General features: G+C 38.6%; 1 protein-coding gene across 2 annotated transcripts in view; it reads right to left on the reverse strand.

Moving 5' to 3' along the window:
* Nucleotides 1-18,843, reverse strand: part of SUPT3H (SPT3 homolog, SAGA and STAGA complex component) — a 256,562-nt gene that overhangs the window by 129,688 nt on the left and 108,031 nt on the right. The window lies entirely within an intron of this gene.

Genomic DNA, 18,843 nt, shown 5'->3' on the forward strand with positions numbered 1-18,843 from the left:
TAAGAATTATAAACCAAAGTCATGTGATTTGTGGAACAAAAGAGCTGCAAGGATGTACACTAAAGCATGTGTGGAGACAAACTGAAAGATTGAGGAAACAGAGGAAAGTCCAGTTTGTAGCAACATTTGTGTACACCCATCACCAATAAACAATACTGGTAAACTTGTAACAATGGATGAGGAAAAGACTGAAGCACTCCACTTTTTCTGCCTCAGTCTTCACTGACAACCTCTCTTCACACACTTCTCTGGATGATCTTTAATGTCCTTTCCAACCCAACACATTCTATAATTCTATGAGAAAAGAGCAGGCAAAACTGCAGCATGTGCAGTACCAACTCTGCATTTGCAGCCAAAATTACCAAGTAAGTATTTGAAAACGTAAAACGCCAATAGCTTTTTTATCCCACATCTAAATGCTGGTGCTGAGATGTGGAAGAAACAAATCAATGGTAAACATTTTTATACATAACAATGTATGTGAGGCTCCAAAAGTCTACACTGCAATATGAAATGGCAGTAGGTCATAAAGAGATTATAGTGTTCATATAATATTACAAACAAAAGGCAAGATGAGGTGAGCAAGGAGCATAAAATGAGGAATTGTGACAATGGACTTTGGAAGGCAATTTTTCCTCTTCCTACCGTTCTTATACTTCTTCTGCTATTTCTTATTCTCTAAGAAACACCAGTCTTACATCATTCTAGAGAAAGACAACTCCTATGCTGTTTAGTATTTCCTCAGAACACTTCTGAGAATAAAACATTTTCTCTCCTCCTAAAGCTGAGTTTTTAAAATACAAAAACTTGCATAGTAAAATACATTCATTGTAAATTAAATAGAACAGGACAACAATAACACTACAGATTCTTATAAAAAGAGTGAAATTTTATTTCCAAGCAAGACTCAAATGTTTATAGGTGACTGAATATATAAATTATTTCCTCATGAAAGTATTAGTCTACATGACAATACAGTAAAACATTATTTTATCTATAAACAACTAAAGAGCTCTACAATAGGGTTCTTTTCTGTTATCTAATAATGAAATTATTTCCAGTGTTCTGCAAACAGCATTCCAAATTCTAATAAATAAATAAATAAATGTCAGCCTGATACAAGTAAGAGCACAACAAGAGCTACTCAGGGAAAATCTGATCATAATCCACTGTACAACACTGGTCAAAGCATGAGGAAATTACACTCTGTATTTGTCCCTTATCATTCGTCTCTCTTGTTGGGACTATCAGCATCTTAGAGACACAGTTGTGTTTTATAGCATGTTGTACATTTCTAAAATGAGCACAACTCAAATATTTTTTTCTCCATTATGCAGGGCTGCACATGTACATGGATTAGAATGTCAGGCACTTCCTAGGACTATAAGGACAGCACAGCAACCCATCCACAGACTATTAAATATCTTATAAACTGCAAATACATTGAAATTATATAGGAAATAGATAGAAATAAACATTTATTATCATAGTACATTTGAAGATTAAACAGTATTTAAGCCATCACAGATTCAAAAAAAGTGCTCATACAGGATAAAGCTCAAGTTTTTATTTTTTTCTCTTTTTTTTAACAGTGAGGTTTGTAAGTAAATTAAAATGACAATTAATAGTTGTTTTTAATCACACAGGGTATATAAAACCAAACAGAAGAGTTATAATAAACATAATATACTGTTAATTCTTAACTGATGGTCTTCTATTTTTTAAAGGTAATTGTTATTTCTTTTTAAAGCTTCAAATACAAAATAAATCCACTATGCAAGACAGTAGTAAACACCTGGTGTCCCACATGATCAGCTTAGACATATATTTCTCACATTCACAGTTTTACTCAGCACCACAAATGTACAAATTAAAGAGCTTGAGGTTCCTTTTCCGAAGACAACAAGGTGCAAGGAGCAAAATCTATTTCTGAGGCAGGATGCTGCCTTTACACTGAGCTGCCTTCCTCATCTGCATTCAGAAATCTCTCTTACAAGTAATTCACAGTTCCCCAAACGGCAGGAGGGGCAGAGGAGTTGCTATCATGATGCAGCACATTGATCCAAAAGGAGACAAATATAAAATCTTTTTTGGTCTATTTTGATGGACCACTCAGGATGAGGGGCAATGGCTTCAAACTGAAAGAGGATAGATTTAGAAAGGTGCCAATAGGAAATTCTTCCCTGTGAGGGTGGTGAGGCCCTGGCACAGGTTGCCCTGAGAAGCTGTGGCTGCCCCATCCCTGGAAGTGTCCGAGGCCAGGTTGGACAGGGCTTGGAGCAACCTGGGATAGTGGAAGGGGTCCCTGCCCATGGCAGGGTCTTGGAACAAGATGATCTTTAAAGACCTTTCCAACCCAAACCATCCTGGGATTCTGTGACAGACAGAGTTGATGCTGAGACATGAAGAAAGGTTAATGTCAACTGCACTTCTTGATTTAATAGAAACTCAAGTTCCAGATGCACCTTCTTTCTTCCTCCGTCATTTCCATCCTTTCTACCTTCCAAAGCTATTTCTATCTCAGTTTGCCTTCACTGTTTTCCCATGTAACTTCTGCCAGCTTCTTTCCCACACACAGAAAACTAGATACTGGCATGGTGGTTTCAGCAAAAAGTAAAAACCACCACACCCACCCACAGCCGCTTCCTTTTCCTTTGCAATGGATCCAGGATTTTCAGACACTAAAATAAAAGTAAAGCTTCTTTACTAGTTAATTGTATTTGTATAGCATTTGATATGTTTCTTGATTCTAACATGCTTTTAGGATAACATTCTTTAAGATACCAAACACAGCCTTTTTTTGCGTCTTTCTGCTACCAGAGGTAATATTTAGAAATGCACAAATAGCTTATTACTTTAACTTTCTCATTTTTTTCCTTCACTTTTGCATTGTACCTCTCCACAGCAGAATAAACACTAAACTACGAGTCAGATGGCTCAGATTTTCCCAAGTGGCAGAACACAACGCAGTTTAAGAACTAAAAGAAAACACTTTAAAAAAAAGACCCCCAATTTTGGTGCCCTTGCTTCTGGGAAGTGAAGCTGAACTTGATGCTTTAATATAAGTTATGAATTTCATTTCACATGTGCTTTGCTTTTATGGTTCATGAGAGTCTTTTAAAGAACCTTCTATTCATTAGACATATTAATAAGTCTTCCTATGAAACACATAAAAATTCTATTGAAAATAAAAAAAAGAACTGTTTCTCTACAGGTAAATACCGAAGAGGAAATATATCAAAATACAACATTAGCAGGGCATCAAAGCAGTAAAGTATTATGGAAGACAGTCCTGGTAAGAGAAGCATCAACCCATTAGACATGTCCTACAATAACAAAGCCTTCTTAGAAGATCCTATTTCAAAGGTTTGTCTGTTTTAAGGAAACATTTTTACAAGGGGGAGATCAACTTACCCAGATTTTCACAGGAGGATTAAAATAGTAGCATGGAGAAAGAAAAGACTGCTGCAGTGCTTTTATTGTTTACTTTTAGCTTCTATTTCTAATTTATTTAAGTTCCTGTAATGATGTTTCCAGGCTCTTCAAAAGGGTAAATGTCCAAGCCACTAAGTGCCTACATGAAGTATCATGGTACTGTGTGTAAACACACGCTCATACTTGGCACATGCTAAGTCCCACTGCTGTTCATGGTGCAGGGACTGACATTTATAAGAACTTCAAAATGGGCAGCTACAGAAATAGATAAAGAACTTTTTGCTATATTTTCAGGGTTTTAAGTGCCTCAGAAAGGTATAGGGGCAGGCAAAGCACAGGCTTGGTTCAAATCCCCTGATGCAGAGCTCTCCAGGTGGCCAGACCACCAGGAGAGCAGACTGTGGAGACAGAGAGCTGCTGCAACCTCCCGTCCTCCACAGCCTTGAAAAGCTGTCCTGGCCAGAAAGGAACTATAACCAGGGTGGCTGGGAGTGCACTGAGCTAGAATAAACAGTTTCCCTCATTGGGGTTTCTACTGAGTTCACACCATAACAAGGCTACCCCAACGCATTCAGAATTTACCACCTCAAATAAATGTGATGAATCCAGCCTAGGGAAAGTGCAAAAGCAGCCAGGTAGTCTGGTGGGAAATATGTGCTTTTTTTGGTTTGTTTTTTTTTCCCTCTACTAGAAATCCCAAAAAACTCTAATTTTCTGTTTTTACACAAAGGATGAGCATGTGCCCAGATGGGCAAGAAGGCCACTCGGCTTCTCTCAGCAGCAGTGTGGCCAGCAGGACCAGAGCAGTGACTGTCCCTGTGGTGGACACAGGTGAAGCCACACCTCGAGGGCTGTGTCCAGTTCCGAGCCCCTCATAACAAGAAAGACATTGAGGGGCTAGAACATGTCCAGAAAAAGACAAAGGAGCTGGGGAAGGGTCTGGAGCACAGGTCTGGTGAGGAGCAGCTGAGGGAGCTGGGAAAGGGGCTCAGCCTGGAGAAAAGGAAGCTCAGGGGGGACCTCCTCACCCTCTACAACTCCCTGACAGGAGATGCAGACAGGTCAGAGACAGTCTGTTCTCCCAGGTAACAAGGGACAGGATGTGAGGAAATGGCCTAGACTTGTGTCAGGGGAGGTTTAGTTGGGTTTTAGAATAATTTTCTTCACAGAAATGTTGGTCAGGCACTGGAACAGGCTGCTCAGAGCAGTGGTGGAGTCACCAGTCCTGGAGAGATATAAAAGATTTGTAGAAATGGTTCTGAGGGACATGGTTTAGTGACTGACCCAGGTTAATTTTTGGACTCAATGATGCTAGAGGATCATGATTCCATGATCCAAACTGCCATAGGGCAAGCAAATACTTCTGTCCTCAACACAGAGGTATTAACTTGCTCCTGTCTACAACCAGACTGGGACTGTGGATCACAGGGATCTATGTGCCTGCCATGCCACAGTGACCTGAGAGGGTGCACACTGCGTATGTGGGCGTGTAGCCCATGACCTGCATGAGAGGCTTGGGATCCACATAACAATCTGGACATAAATCTGGGCTGCATATTGGAGAGACCAGAGGGTTTGAGAGCTGGCTACTGGAAGGACCAGCAGGTCCACAGCAGCTGATGGGGAGACTCTGGGGTTTGCCTGTGAGACCCACTTGCTCTGTGTCTCTCTGCAGGTGAGATTGAGCCCTCCAGCATAATGGCTGAGCTTGAGACTACTGGGTTTAGCAATGACCAAGATGTGAGTGCTCATCTCATAGAGAACCAGCTGATTCACTGTTATCGAGCCTAAAACCAGGCAAGGATCCCACAAAATCACATAGGACAAAGCACTACCAGATATTTGTGGACTGGGTAATATGTGGGCTCACATCTCCTCAGCTCTGTAAGAACACACAGCAAATTTCTCTTCTGTCAGCTGTTTGGCGGGAATGCACCTGGAATATGCAGTGTATTAATTCTCACAGATGTTTCCATATTATAAGGAAGCGTGTTCTGAAATATATGAAATACTGGAAACCTGACAGCCAGTTCACGACAAAGAAAATCAATTTTACAGTACTGGGCACAAAAATGTCCAGGAAACTTCCAGCAATTTGAACACCTGAAGGATAAGAACTGCAAACGACTGCAAAACAAGAAAAAGAAGCTTTGGAAAATCAGTAATACAGTATCTTGAAGTAATTCTCTTTCATACCAGAGGATGACAACTGCGAAGACAAAGTCAAAAATGTGGAGATCAGGTCCCTTAGATGACAGAAAATTAGGAGACTGCTCTGATGAGCATGAGAATGAGCCTGTCATTGCAACAGACAACCAAGAGAAAATAGCATAAGGATAATACCTTTTTCAAAGATAACTCCTGTCTCTGCTTTTTTTTTTTTTTCTGCTGAACAAATTAAGCAGAAGTAAAGACTGAAAGGAAAGAGATGACTGGTGCCAAACCAGAAAATTGATCAGACACGCACAGGAGGACACACTGTACGGAGAGTGGAAGAGGAAAGAACAAAGTCCAGGAGGAAGAAACTTCCCTGAGTAAAAGGATAATTTCAATAGGGGAAAAAGAGATAAATAACAAAGTCTCAAAATAATTTCCATTTGACGTTAAGATATGTTGTATCAGAGAGAAAGTGGTGAGATTGCTGTTTTGTAGAATTCCTCCTAATGTCTGTAAACTTACTGAGACATTAATTTAAAAAATAAATAATCTTGCTCAATATATTGCCTAAGCTAAAGAAAAAAGGGAACAATCTAAAGCACTGAGTTCTGCTAAGTAACCCAGCAATGTCTACAGCACTACCTGAAAAAGCACTGGAGTTTATATTGCTATTTATATGCTTGTTTGCTCATCAGGTAACTTCCACCAAAACCCTTTTAAAAGAAAAGGTAATAATTCCATCAGAGTTCATAGCTGATATATTTATCTGCTTGGATTAATGAAATCAAGTATGCAGAGGTTTCACACAACATGCTGAGCAAGGTTCTTTACCAGGATTTAGTGCAAGTATGATATGTAGACTCAAACATCTCTCTATCCTGACAATGTGCACAGCAGTAACTCCCCACTTTCCTACTTCTACAAAGACCAGAGATGCTACAGGAAGTTACAAAAACTATCACCTATTTATGCAGCAAGTGAAGACATCTTACTGACTTATTTAAATGCTATAATATTAATTCAAAGAATTTGATTATTAAATTATTGAATCTTTACTACAAGAAATTCAGCTAATAGAAAACACTTTTCCTCAAATGTGTATGGCAATGTAGAGATGCTACAGGAAGTTACAAAAACTAATTATCACCTATTTATGCAGCAAGTGAAGACATCTTACTGACTTATTTAAATGCTATAATATTAATTCAAAGAATTTGATTATTAAATTATTGAATCTTTACTACAAGAAATTCAGCTAATAGAAAACACTTTTCCTCAAATGTGTATGGCAATGAGAAAGGCAAGTACAGGAAGAACCTGAAATGTCAGATACAAAATGGGGCTTTTTCACTCTAAAATTAAGCTGTGGTGATGTCTGCAAATATTGGAAAAGCATAAACAACAAAAAGAGAAACATTACATAATACCACTTAATTATTCAAAAGTACATAGTGACACGTAAAGGGATAAAATTTAGAACAGGAACATTTAGAACAAATTAGAAGGAAAACATCTGAAAACAAGAATTAAAACCCTCTGTAACCATCACAGAAGGAAGAGAATCTTCACTGCAGGAGACACAAAAAAATCAGCTTAGCTAAGAACTGGGGAGGGGTCTTGTGATGCTAAAAAAGTACACAAAGGAAATCTAGATTATGTAAATAAAAATAATTTAGAACGAGATATAACCCCATTCTATTATGGTACATCACTTGCAACTCTGTGTGTGGAGTCTGAAATAAACTTCATTGATGCCTATAAAAATTAAAATTCTGAAACCAATAAAAGACTACATGATGAATAATTACTTTGAGCTTATTGAAAACTTTATAATGCTTTCTTAATGGTTCCCTGCAGATAGTTCTTGATTACCAGGGTGGAAAGAACCATCCAAACAAATCACTGTTCTCCTGAATTAAGACCTAAACAAGGCAAGACCTTTGTTAGAGCAACTTTGTTTACCTGAAAATGGAAGTAGTTTGTTGACACCGTGAGTTTTTAAATGGTGAGGTCTGCCAGGCAGCAGGATTAACAATGCCTAACATCCTGCCAAATGAAAAGTCCAATTCTTCTCACAAAAAGACAAACCCTGCCCTCAGGGACGCCACCATAAATCAAGAATAACACAAAATCCTCAGGGATATTTTTCAGAGATGCTGAAGTCTCCCAGCTCCATGGGAGGTCATTCTATTTTGACTCAACAAAGTGTTTCAAGCATGAACCTCCTGAATTATATTCTTAGGCTGATTTTGAATGCTTAAATAACTTGCAGAAACAAAATAATATCCTACATTTTCCCTTTAGAAAATGCAACTTTTGTTAACGTTCCCTTACATGCACTATAAAGTAGGCAGGAAGAAATGTATATCCAATTTTTTTCCTTAATAAACTCATCTTCATGACTGCAAAATGACACTCTTGCAGGCCAGAAGAGGGGGGAAAAGGGGAAATAAAGAAGACACCACTTCATCACTTCTACTCCATGAATCACAGACCAGCTGAGGTTGGACATGTGGAGACATCCAGTTCAATTCCCCCACTCAAATTATTTCCTCAGGGCTGCATCTACTCGAGTTTTGACCTTCTCCAGTGATGGATACTCCACAACCTCTCTGCACAAGGTTCCCAAATCCTTGGCCATCTCCACATTAAAAAACTGTTTTCTTTATTTTTAACTGGAATCTCCTGTATTTCAATCTGTGCTCAGTGGCTCCTGTCCAGAGACTGGCCACCACTGAAGGAAGCCTGGCTTTGTCTGCTTTGCTCCCTCCCATCAGGAATTTATAGCAGGAATTTATAGACATTGATAAGATTTCCCTGCTCCTTCTCTTCTCCAGGATGAACTGACCCAGCTCTCTCAAGCCTCTCTTGTATGAGATGCTCCAGTCCCTTAAGCATCTGAATGGCCCCTCACTGGACTTGTTCTAGTATTTCCATGTCTCTCTTGTACTGAGAAGCCCAGCAGTGGCCCCAGAGATCCAGATGGGTCTGCCCAGTGCAGAAGGGAAGGATCACATCCCTCACCTGCTTCATGCAGCCCAGGGTGCTGTCCAAGAGCAACTGCTGCCACCTGCCCACCTTCACTGCTGCCTCTAGCCTGTTCAGGTGCCTGACGTTATTCCTCTCTTGGGGCATTACTTAGGATTCCTCTTTACGGCACTTCAGGAGGTTCCTGTTGGCACATTTCTCCAGCCTGGTGGGAATTACAACACCATGACAGGCTCCATCAGTCACTCCTAGTTTTGTATCCTCATCAAACTGCTGGGTGCAGTCCTGTCCCATCACCCAGGTCAATAATGAAGACATTACACAGTGCTGAGCCCAGGATCAACCCCTGGGATCATCAGAAGCAACAGCCCTCCAGAGGGACTTCACACTGCCAGTAATAGCCCTATGAACACAGCCCTCTGTCCATCCCTTCATCTATTTCATCAGCTTGCACAAGAGGATGTTACAGGATGGGCAAAAGCCTTGCTCAGCTAAAGGCAAACAGCACTCCCTGCTCACCCCTCACGCACTGCACTGTTATTCCATCAGAGAAGGCTCTCAGGTTGGTCACAGATAATTTCCCCTTCATAAATCTGAATCACTTATGAATCCTTAACAGGATTTCTAGGATGACCTGCCCAGGGGTCAATGTCAGGATGACTGGTCTGTCATTTCCCAGATCCTCCTCCTTGTTCATTTTGGGGACAGAAATGGAATTTTCTTCCATCCACACCTCAGGAATTAACTTCCCCCAGTTGCTGTGACTTCTCTTCACAAGCAATATCATACATAAAATCAAGGCAGAATCCTGTATATTATGTCATTTGAAGAGCAATTATGTAAATTAAAGTCTGATTTCAATCAGAAAGTGCAAAAATATTATCTGTACTTAAACTTTTATGACTACTGTTAAGACATGAAAAATGATTTTGTGTATATAAAAACTCAACTTAGAAGATACATTTGAGTAAAAGGTTTTTAAGTACTTTTTCCTTCCCCATGGTCAATATGCAAAATGTTGCCAATTTTGATGCAAGATGCTATAGAGGTCTACTTTCAACTGACTATTTATAGGTAACTATGTTTCAGAGTGAATATGGATAAATTCCATCCAGGCCTAATTTTCTAAGTTTTGCTAAAAGCTCTGCAGAATAATCTTTCTACATGTGGTCTTCACTGAACTCGCTTGGTTACTGTCTGTAAACTGTGGGATGTACAATACCCACTGGCTGAGGAGCAGTGTGATTTTGTAAAATAAGTAAATGCTTGAATTTGGAAAATCGCATCATGTAGGTATTTTTAGAAGTCCTGTTATTAATGAAAAACAACAGACTTCACCCTCTGGGTTTTTTTTTTTCTCTTATATTATAACTAAATACTTATATTATAAATAAATACTTTCTAACTGCTGAAAATGTGAAGATTTGTCCCAATGCAAAACTGTGGCAAGACCCCTTTTCAATGCCATTGTGTACTCATCAAAATACATCAAACTCTAACAGTTAAGTATCTTAAATTAATTTTACAAATCCTTATGACTGGCCAAAGAAAAAGATATTATTTATTACAGTTATATAACATTCCATTTGCTCATTCACAAAGGGTTTCAGATTTTCAGGAAACAAATGAGACAACTGTCTTTCTCAACCATGCAGACTGGACTATGATCAGTCACTTCTGCTCTAGGAAAAAGTTCATCTCAACAAAATACCCAAACACAACTGGAATTTAACAAAGCCAAGGGAGATGAATTCTCAGCCTGCTCTCAAGAGGACAGGGCAAAAAAGTGATGAGGAGAGCAGGAAGTCAAAACACAATTTCACTGTATATATATATATTATAAGTGTTAACCAAATGTGGAAACCTCTTGCTATTTTAAATCTAGATTAAAACCACAACACAATTTAAACTAATCCACAAGATACAAAACATAAATGAGGATGAATGTCTTATGCTAATTTTTAGAGAAATAATATTATTCTTTTTTATATTCTCCAAAACATCAAGGCCATTTTTCATTGTTTTAAAAATTCATGTCATGATTTTATGAATGAGATGTGTGGGTGTTGAATGATGATAATTATATCCAATTCTCAAACAACACACTTCCTTATCAGATGGTAACATGTTTTATAACATCAGTTTTCATATTTTACTACCCTTCCTGAAGTCAGTGCCTGGAGAAGGGAAGCAACTTGTCCACTGTGGTCGGTGTCAGAAAAAGCAAGTTTTCCCCCTGGGCCTCCCATTGCCAGGGGGGTAACAAGTGCTCTACTGACAAATCAGGCTTTGCAAATTAGAGTTATTTTAATAGTAAATTAGCAAATTAAATTTAATTTTAATAGTAAAACAAAATGCTATGAAAAGTCCACCCATGCATGTAGGGAGTCTGTATTTTCATTATTTACCTTTGCAGTACTTGTGTGAGAGAACTGTTGCAGTACTCACTGTAAGAGTTAGAAGAAATAGAAAAAAGGTGTCAAAAAACATAACCTATCTCAAAAATACAGAACTGTCTGAGAGCAAAAGAAGTTTAAAAATATCAGCATTTCTCATTAACACTGTAAAACCTAACAACGGTATTAACAGTCACAGTATTCTACACCTACATTTTAAAAATCTATTACATAAATAACAAAACCACTTCAAAATACTTAGTACAACTTCTGGATCAACAGCATTCAGAGATCCTAGCTTGGAAATCTGTGCTCTAAATTACAGATAACAAGTTTGGGGCAGAGCCTTCTAGAGCTATGAAGCACCACAAGCCCCCAGTTATCAAAAATCAAACCCACTGTGAGCTGGTACAGGGGTTACTCTGTGTTACGAATGAATGTGAGACTCAAAAATAGAAACTATTTCTCCAGAAACTATTAGGCACAGGTAAAACACATCCACTAAGAAGAAAAGAGACACAAAAATTAAAATACAGAATAATTCTTTCAAATAGTTGTGTTCTATTTAGGTTTAACTTCAGAAATTTAGGTTCAACTTCAGGAAGTACTGAACAAACCAATACTCTTACTTTTCTGAGAGTAAAATTCTACCATAAGATAAATCAATTTTACTGGATAGGACAACGCTTTAAAAATGCATTTTATTTCAGAAATCGAACTATGCAACCTTCTCCCTAGAGTAAGAAACTGGAAGTTCTCTGATAAAATCTTTTCTGGAAAGTCAGGGCAATTTCATATCAATGGTGTGCTCTTTTTCCTGCTTTCAAATGGATTACTTAGATGTTTTAAAATGTTATAACCCACAATAATCTGTTCCAGGCACCAACGAAAAGGAAGAAAGAAATTACAGAAGTCAAGATGTCGCCTGGAAGCACTTTATGGCAAACATTATAAAGATAACACAGAGCAGAGAAGCTCTGGCTCAATCCATTATAAATACCCCATTCTTCTTAAAATCACAGGAATGTATTTATAGTAAAGAACTCTTACAGGCTTTTTCCTCTGAAGACTTCATTTAAGCACAATTTGGCAGAATTTTTGGAACAAGAAGAGAACAGATTTATAAAATATTGATGTTTTACAGTCATCCTACTCTCGATCTACTTGCTACAAAAACAAATGCAAGGACTTTGGAAGATGACCACATCCGTGTCTACTAATTACACTTCAGCTTTTTATTTTGACCAAAATGAGCTGTCTAGCAGCTAGACTGAGAAGACACTAAATCATCACTTAGACAACTAATTAAAAAGTCTCATTAAAAATCACAAGTTATTGTTCTCATTTTGTTATGGCACAATATATTTTTAAAATAAATACGTGTTATATTAACCAAAAAAAAAAAAAGGAAAACCCAAACAAAAAAACCAAAATACAAACCCAAATGGGCATACTGACAAAAGATACTCCTGTACACACAATGTATAGGTCAACCTTTTTTCCCCTATGTCCAAAGGACAATGAGGATGTTTGTCCTCTCTGCTTTCACCCCAGGTTCCCCCCATGGCTTCATGAAAGGGACAAACACAGACACAATAGGCTGCACTGACTGCCCTAATTTGCACTAAAATTATTAAATAATCACTTTGAGTTGCAGGGATGAACAAAAGGAAATAAGAGACAACTTTCTTGAGCTTCTCAAAAGAAATTATTTTCTTTTTTTCAATGAAAAGTGGTCCAGTGGAAAGCAGGAAGGGGAAGATGACAATATATGGGCTTTAGAAATATTTTTGGATAAGCAAATTACAACTGAAACAAGAGCACTTCACAATCTTCAATAAAAAAATTCATGCTCAAATATATTAAAAGCATTTTGTTTACAAAGTAAAGAAGCAAACCTGAAAGTACCAAATATTAACTGTTTCATAATAATACAATTTAATACATTTAATGTAATACATTATTTAATAATAATACAATTTAATAATAACACAATAACACTAAAAAGAGGGATGTGAAGTTATAGTCCCAGTTTGACACGAGTCAAGAATAAAAGACAAGTTCTCCAAGACTTGTTCCCCAAGTAGGGCTCAAAGGAATGTCCCAGGGAAGAAATTCACAGTTAATTATTTCATTTCATTGACAGCAGTTTAAAAGGGGTCAATGTAAAGCACAAGTTGGCATCCATTTAAATTTGCCTTTTAAAAATAGCATCTTCTGAGCTTCCTCAACTATAAAGACAAACATGAGGTGTGCTCATTCAGGTGAAACATGCATGACTTGGTGTTTACTGACAAGTATTTCGATTTAAATAACTGAAAATTTGGAGAGAATTTACGATAACATTACAGGTGGATTGAATTAATATTAATACACAAATTATTAATTTAAGAATTCCAGGCTGCTGAAATAGAGGCAAAATCAGCAATCAAATAGAGGCATTTAAAAAGTTGGGGCTTTTTGTTTGGGTTTTTTTTCTTGTTCCTTTAATATACAAGTTCACCCAGCATTATGCACAGTAATGAGTTAAAGCAAATCATTACCACGGATATTATATTTTGCTTTCTTATCTGTATCTGCAAAACACAATGTAAAATGATAACAGGTAAAATCCTAAATCTCTTATTTATAAAAACAGACAAACCAGGCTAAAAAAGTTTTTAAAAAAATCCACATCACAGTCCAAAAGTCAATCCAAGTAACACTTTTGATTACTTGTTACTTATTTCTATGACTGCAGAAGACAAAATTCTTGAAAAGATTAAAAATACAGCAACCTAAACAAAACCCAAAGTTGCTCAGTATCAAGCAGCTTTTAAAAAAGAACCAAACTTCCAAAACAAGAATTAATCTCCATGGACAAAAGTGAGGAGTTGAAATTCTCAAGGGAATGATGTTCAGCATCCCATCTCCCCCCTCCTCTTCTTCCTCAGGAGCAAAGGAAGCAGTGACTGGATTTAGGGAAAGAACAAATTCTCCAAGAGAACCTGTGGTTTTCACTGAATCAGACACCACAGAGGCAACAGCAAATGCAATCTTTGGTATCAGAAAAATCTGTTACAGGAGAGTAATTAATGTCTCCATCCTGCAGTTATTGAGCACCCCTCCTCTGACTTTCAGAGAGGAAAGAGCACGAGCTGCATTCCTGGGTATCCCAGGTGCCACAAAGGAGGCAGCCACAAAACACTGAGCTATTCCCTGGTATTTTTCCTCTTTAAAACACCCTGACTGTGCTTCTATATCAAGGCACAGTCGTTGCTTCTTAGAGCTGCAGCTTGGCATCACGCAGGAGCCCAGCGATGGTGCTCGTGGTCGGGATCTGTGTGGTCTAGGGAAGCTCTGCTTCCTCGGAAATGTGGCATCAAACAGAGTTTATTTAGAGCCCGAGTCTCTCGGGCACACTATGTAAGTTTATTGTTTATCCCTTGCTGGGGAAGTCTTCTGAGGTCAAGGTAAGAAGCAGGAGGTGATACTTGATATGAATGTTCCAGCACACGTTATGTGGTCCATGGCTGCAGCAGCCCCACGAGCACTCTGCTGGTGGTCCGTGGAGATCTGGCCAGTGGAAGGTGCTGGCTTCCCCTGTTTCCAGCTGCTATATCATATTTGATGTATTTTTAGCCTAACTTAATATTTTCCTAATATTCCTTTTCCATGTAAGCAATTAGTGTGGTTACCAGGGATGGCAGCAGAAGTGGTATTTGGCTGCCAGGGGGAGAAGAGGTGGTCCTTCAGCTGGGCACGGGAGCAGAAGCACAAAGTCCTTCTTAGGAGGTGGGGGAAACCCACCCAAGAGGTCTTAACACCTTCATTTTTCCATTCACTGAAGTGAACAATTTAATTGTTCTTTTTTTTTTTTTTTTAGAAAATTCTGCTGACACATTAATTAATATCACTGAGGAGGAAGGAACAAACCAAGAAGTTGCACTTTTTAACCTTACAAAAGAGACAAACAAGGTATAAATGGGTTTTAAAAATATGTGGCATTTCTGACCTTGAGTTTTGCAATTCATACATTTCTTTTTAAAATCTTAGCACCTTGAGGTAAAGCACAAATTTCTGCAGTTAATTCACTAATCTAAAAAGCAGAAAAATGTCTTCCAAAATAGATTTGGCCATGACCTAGCAGAATTGTGCTATTTTAATGTTTATTTTTAAAAAAAAAATTGAGAAGTTTCTAGTATTTAAATAGTATTTAAATAAATTAGCCTGTTAGCCTCCACTGCCTTAATTCATATTTGCTGACTTTCATCTTGCCTTTGACTAATCAAAAGAGACTCATCAATTCAGTTGGAGACAATTTAAATAATACTATATTAAATGGTGAACATTTGATGAACAAAGAAAAGTCCCTTTGTATACTTTTAAAATTTTCATTCTTATTTAATTATCCATGAAACTACACTGACTTCAATTTGCTCACGAAGGTCCAGCTGAGAGCAGTCAGTCCCTAACCATGCAAGCACAGTTTATATTACCTTTAAGGGAAAAAAAAATCAAATATTGAGAAGTTACAAATTAAAGTTATTCAGTTTCCAAATTCTGTTAACAACAATGCTTATGAATGAGTGACTCTTATCTAGGAAAACAGTCCCTGGAGACAGGGATTTTATGTATTAAAAGGTGTCCTTGTCTCCCTTTGAAATGCAGCAGAGTTCAGGCTCCTTGCATCTCTCACCTCCTCCAAGGAAGATGGGTATTTTTTACAATTCTCAAGAGCTTTTTGCCTGATGCCTGGAAAACACCAAATCCCTTATTGGCTTTAGATGTCTGTAAGATTTCAGTAAAGCAGTCTGAATCCCCTTCCAAGACTTTGCAACTGAGGGCCTTCCTAAACCTCAGCTTAAGAAGGATTTACGGAGACTAAATTTGCTCATCAATGGTTGACAGAATAAAACACAAAATTGCATGAAACTGAATGGAAAATCACTTCCATGTATGAGGGTTTTCCTCCCTTCTCTTCCCCAGAAGTTTAATCATCATCTAGTGGTTGCTGTTTTTCCATCACTTTGACAGGGAGCAGACCATAATGCTTAAGAATTAAGCAACAAAAATAATAAGGTGAGGTGTTTTTTCTTTCTTTTCAAAATAACCCCACTGACTTGTATATGTATATCCTGACTGGCAGGAACTTTTTCTGGCATCTGTCCAGACAGCTAAAGGAAAGTAAGGAGTATAACATGATTTTAGAAGTACACGAAGAATTCTTTCTCCTTTTTTTCCCTCTCCATTCCCATAAAGGCATTATCTACAAAGGTAGGTATGGAATAACACCAGTCTTGAAACCTCAGCCTATTAAGATAGAAGGAAATGTAAACTGCATGGAAAGCTGTTTTCAGGGACATACCGTGCGACCATGAGCCCGCTTTGTATGTTCAGGAAATTCTCATGAGTTTTCTTAATGAAAAAAAAAAATTACTAAAAAAAGATTTGCTGTAAATATCTCACAAGCCATGACAAAGTACCTTATAAAATATAACTATTCATAAACAGTCTAGCCTCTGGAACTAAAAAACACTGACACTTTCTATTAAAAGGTGCTTAGTCACGGTTCACTAAATATTTACAACGAATCGTTTATTCTCTAATTTCATTGACTTTACTGTTGTTAGCAAAAGTCAAGAAAACTTCCTGCATGAGTGTGAATGGCTTGTGCATGTAAACCACAGCTCCCAAAATCTTTTTTATGGGAGCAGAAAGATCTCCACAATATACAAGTAGGTCCTCTTCTTCTGTAGAAAACTATCTGCTTAAACTTCCATTGGATGCAAGTATTTGAATGAATTGGAACCAGAAGGCACAAGAGTAAATGAACATCACATCTTACAGGATAAAAGGGAACATAAAAATATACAGTTCCCCAAGTTCTCCAGCTCCTGATTTCTATCAGCAAGTTTTCCAGCCAAATCCTGGCATTCTTTCATTTTTTCTCTAAGCCCAGCCAAGGAAATAGAAGCTCAAGAAAGGAGAGGGTGAAGGAAAAGTGCATAATGCAGCATTACAGAGCTCATGTTATCACAAAGCAGTGTCAAGATGTGAGTTATTGGTATTGCAGACACTTCACCAAATGACAGCAGGAGGTTTTCTGCTCCTGTTTGGGTGAAGATGGAATGGGAGACTTAAGGTTTGTTTTCCAGAAGTCTGATTGAGCTGCTGATCAAGCAAGGGAAGCTCAAAGGCTTTGCAGGGAAATGGGGTGCTTATAAGAACACACAGATATCTGCCAAAAATTGCAGGCTTTAGCACTATAAGAAACAGACAACCTCCCACACCCTGCATTGACAAAACCATGATTACTTTATTGGATTGTCAAAGACAGAAGACTGTAAAATGCCATGGTTTATCTTTACAGTAGAAGCCTACACTGCAACTGCCTAATAGAGTTATGTGAACACTTACACCTGAATGGAGCCTCCTTACCAAGGAGTTATTTCTCTTAACCCTCAAGTCTTTCCACAGTTTGATATCATAAATTTGTATGGTAATAGCAAGGTTGCTGTTCTCCTCTTGGTAACACCATTTAGAAACACAAAATCATTTAGGTTGGAAAGACTGAGTCCAACCATTAACCCAACACTGCCAAGACTACCACTAAACCATGTCCCCAAGTGCCACATCTACACATCTTTTAAGCCCCCCAGGGGTGGTGATGGATCTTTTTCCTAAGATCCAATCTAAACCTCCCCCAGCACAACTTGAGGTCATTTCTTCTTGTTCTATCACCTACATGTGAGAAGAGATCAACTCCTACCTGGCTCCAACCTCCTTTCACAGGGAGTTGTAGAGTGTAAGAAGCTCTTCAAGCCTCCTTTTCTTCAGCCTGAGCCCCTTTCCCAGCTCTCTCAGGAGTTCCTCATCAGACCTGTGCTCCAGACCCTTCCCCAGCTCAGTTCCCTTCCCTGGACCCGCTCCAACCCCTCAATGTCCTTCCTGAACTGAGGGGCCCAGAACTGAACCCAGGATTTGAGGTGTGGCCTCAGCAGTGCCCAGCACAGGGGACAGTCCCTGCCCTGGCCCTGCTGCCACACCATGGCTGGTACAGCCCAGGTGCCTTTGGCCTTCTTGCCCACCTGGATCATATTCAGCTGCTGTCACCAGCACTCCCAGGTCCTTTTCCACTGGGCACTTTCCAGCCACACTTCCCCCAGTCTGCAGTTCTGAAGGGGATCGCTTTGACCCAAGTGCAGGACATGACATTTGGCCTTGTTGAACTTCACATAATTGGCCTCAGCCTGTAGATCCAGCTGGTCCAGATCCCTCTGTAGACTCTTTCTGCCCTCCAGTAGATCAAGAGTCACATACAGCTTGAACTGTCTGCAAACTTGCTGGCTGTGCACTTGACCTCCTTGCCCAGATTATTGATAATATTGAAACAGTTTTTCTGAGACCAAAAAAACACAAACCCCTACACCATGACTTTGAGGCCTTCATACTCATCCGTCCTCTTTTTATGGTAACATGGATAAGACAGAAAGACCATCAAAAATCAGGAACACTTCTTGCTAACAGCCTAACCTCCAGCTGGTAAAGGCAGAAGTTTCACATTAAATACATCAACCCATACTTGCAGGTAGCATTTTTTGAGCTCTACTTCATAAAGATTTGGACATATTTGACCACAAAGGTTAAGCAGCTGAAGCAGATGCTTCTTTGTTAAACTATTCCATTGACTATCTCACTGTTAAAAATATGCTTTGGTTTTAATATTAATTTACCTTGCTTTGGTTTCCAATCAGTATCTATCCTACTTGTGAGAGACTGTGTGATCCATCAAAAGATTAAGACAATGCAGCCACTGGAATCCTGACAGCAACTCAGTTAACCAATATGGGTAAGGTCAATACCAGAGTTAAATGACCAGATTTTT

Source organism: Passer montanus, unplaced genomic scaffold (assembly GCF_014805655.1).
Source record: "Passer montanus isolate IOZ18808 unplaced genomic scaffold, ASM1480565v1 scaffold94, whole genome shotgun sequence".
NCBI lineage: Eukaryota > Metazoa > Chordata > Aves > Passeriformes > Passeridae > Passer > Passer montanus.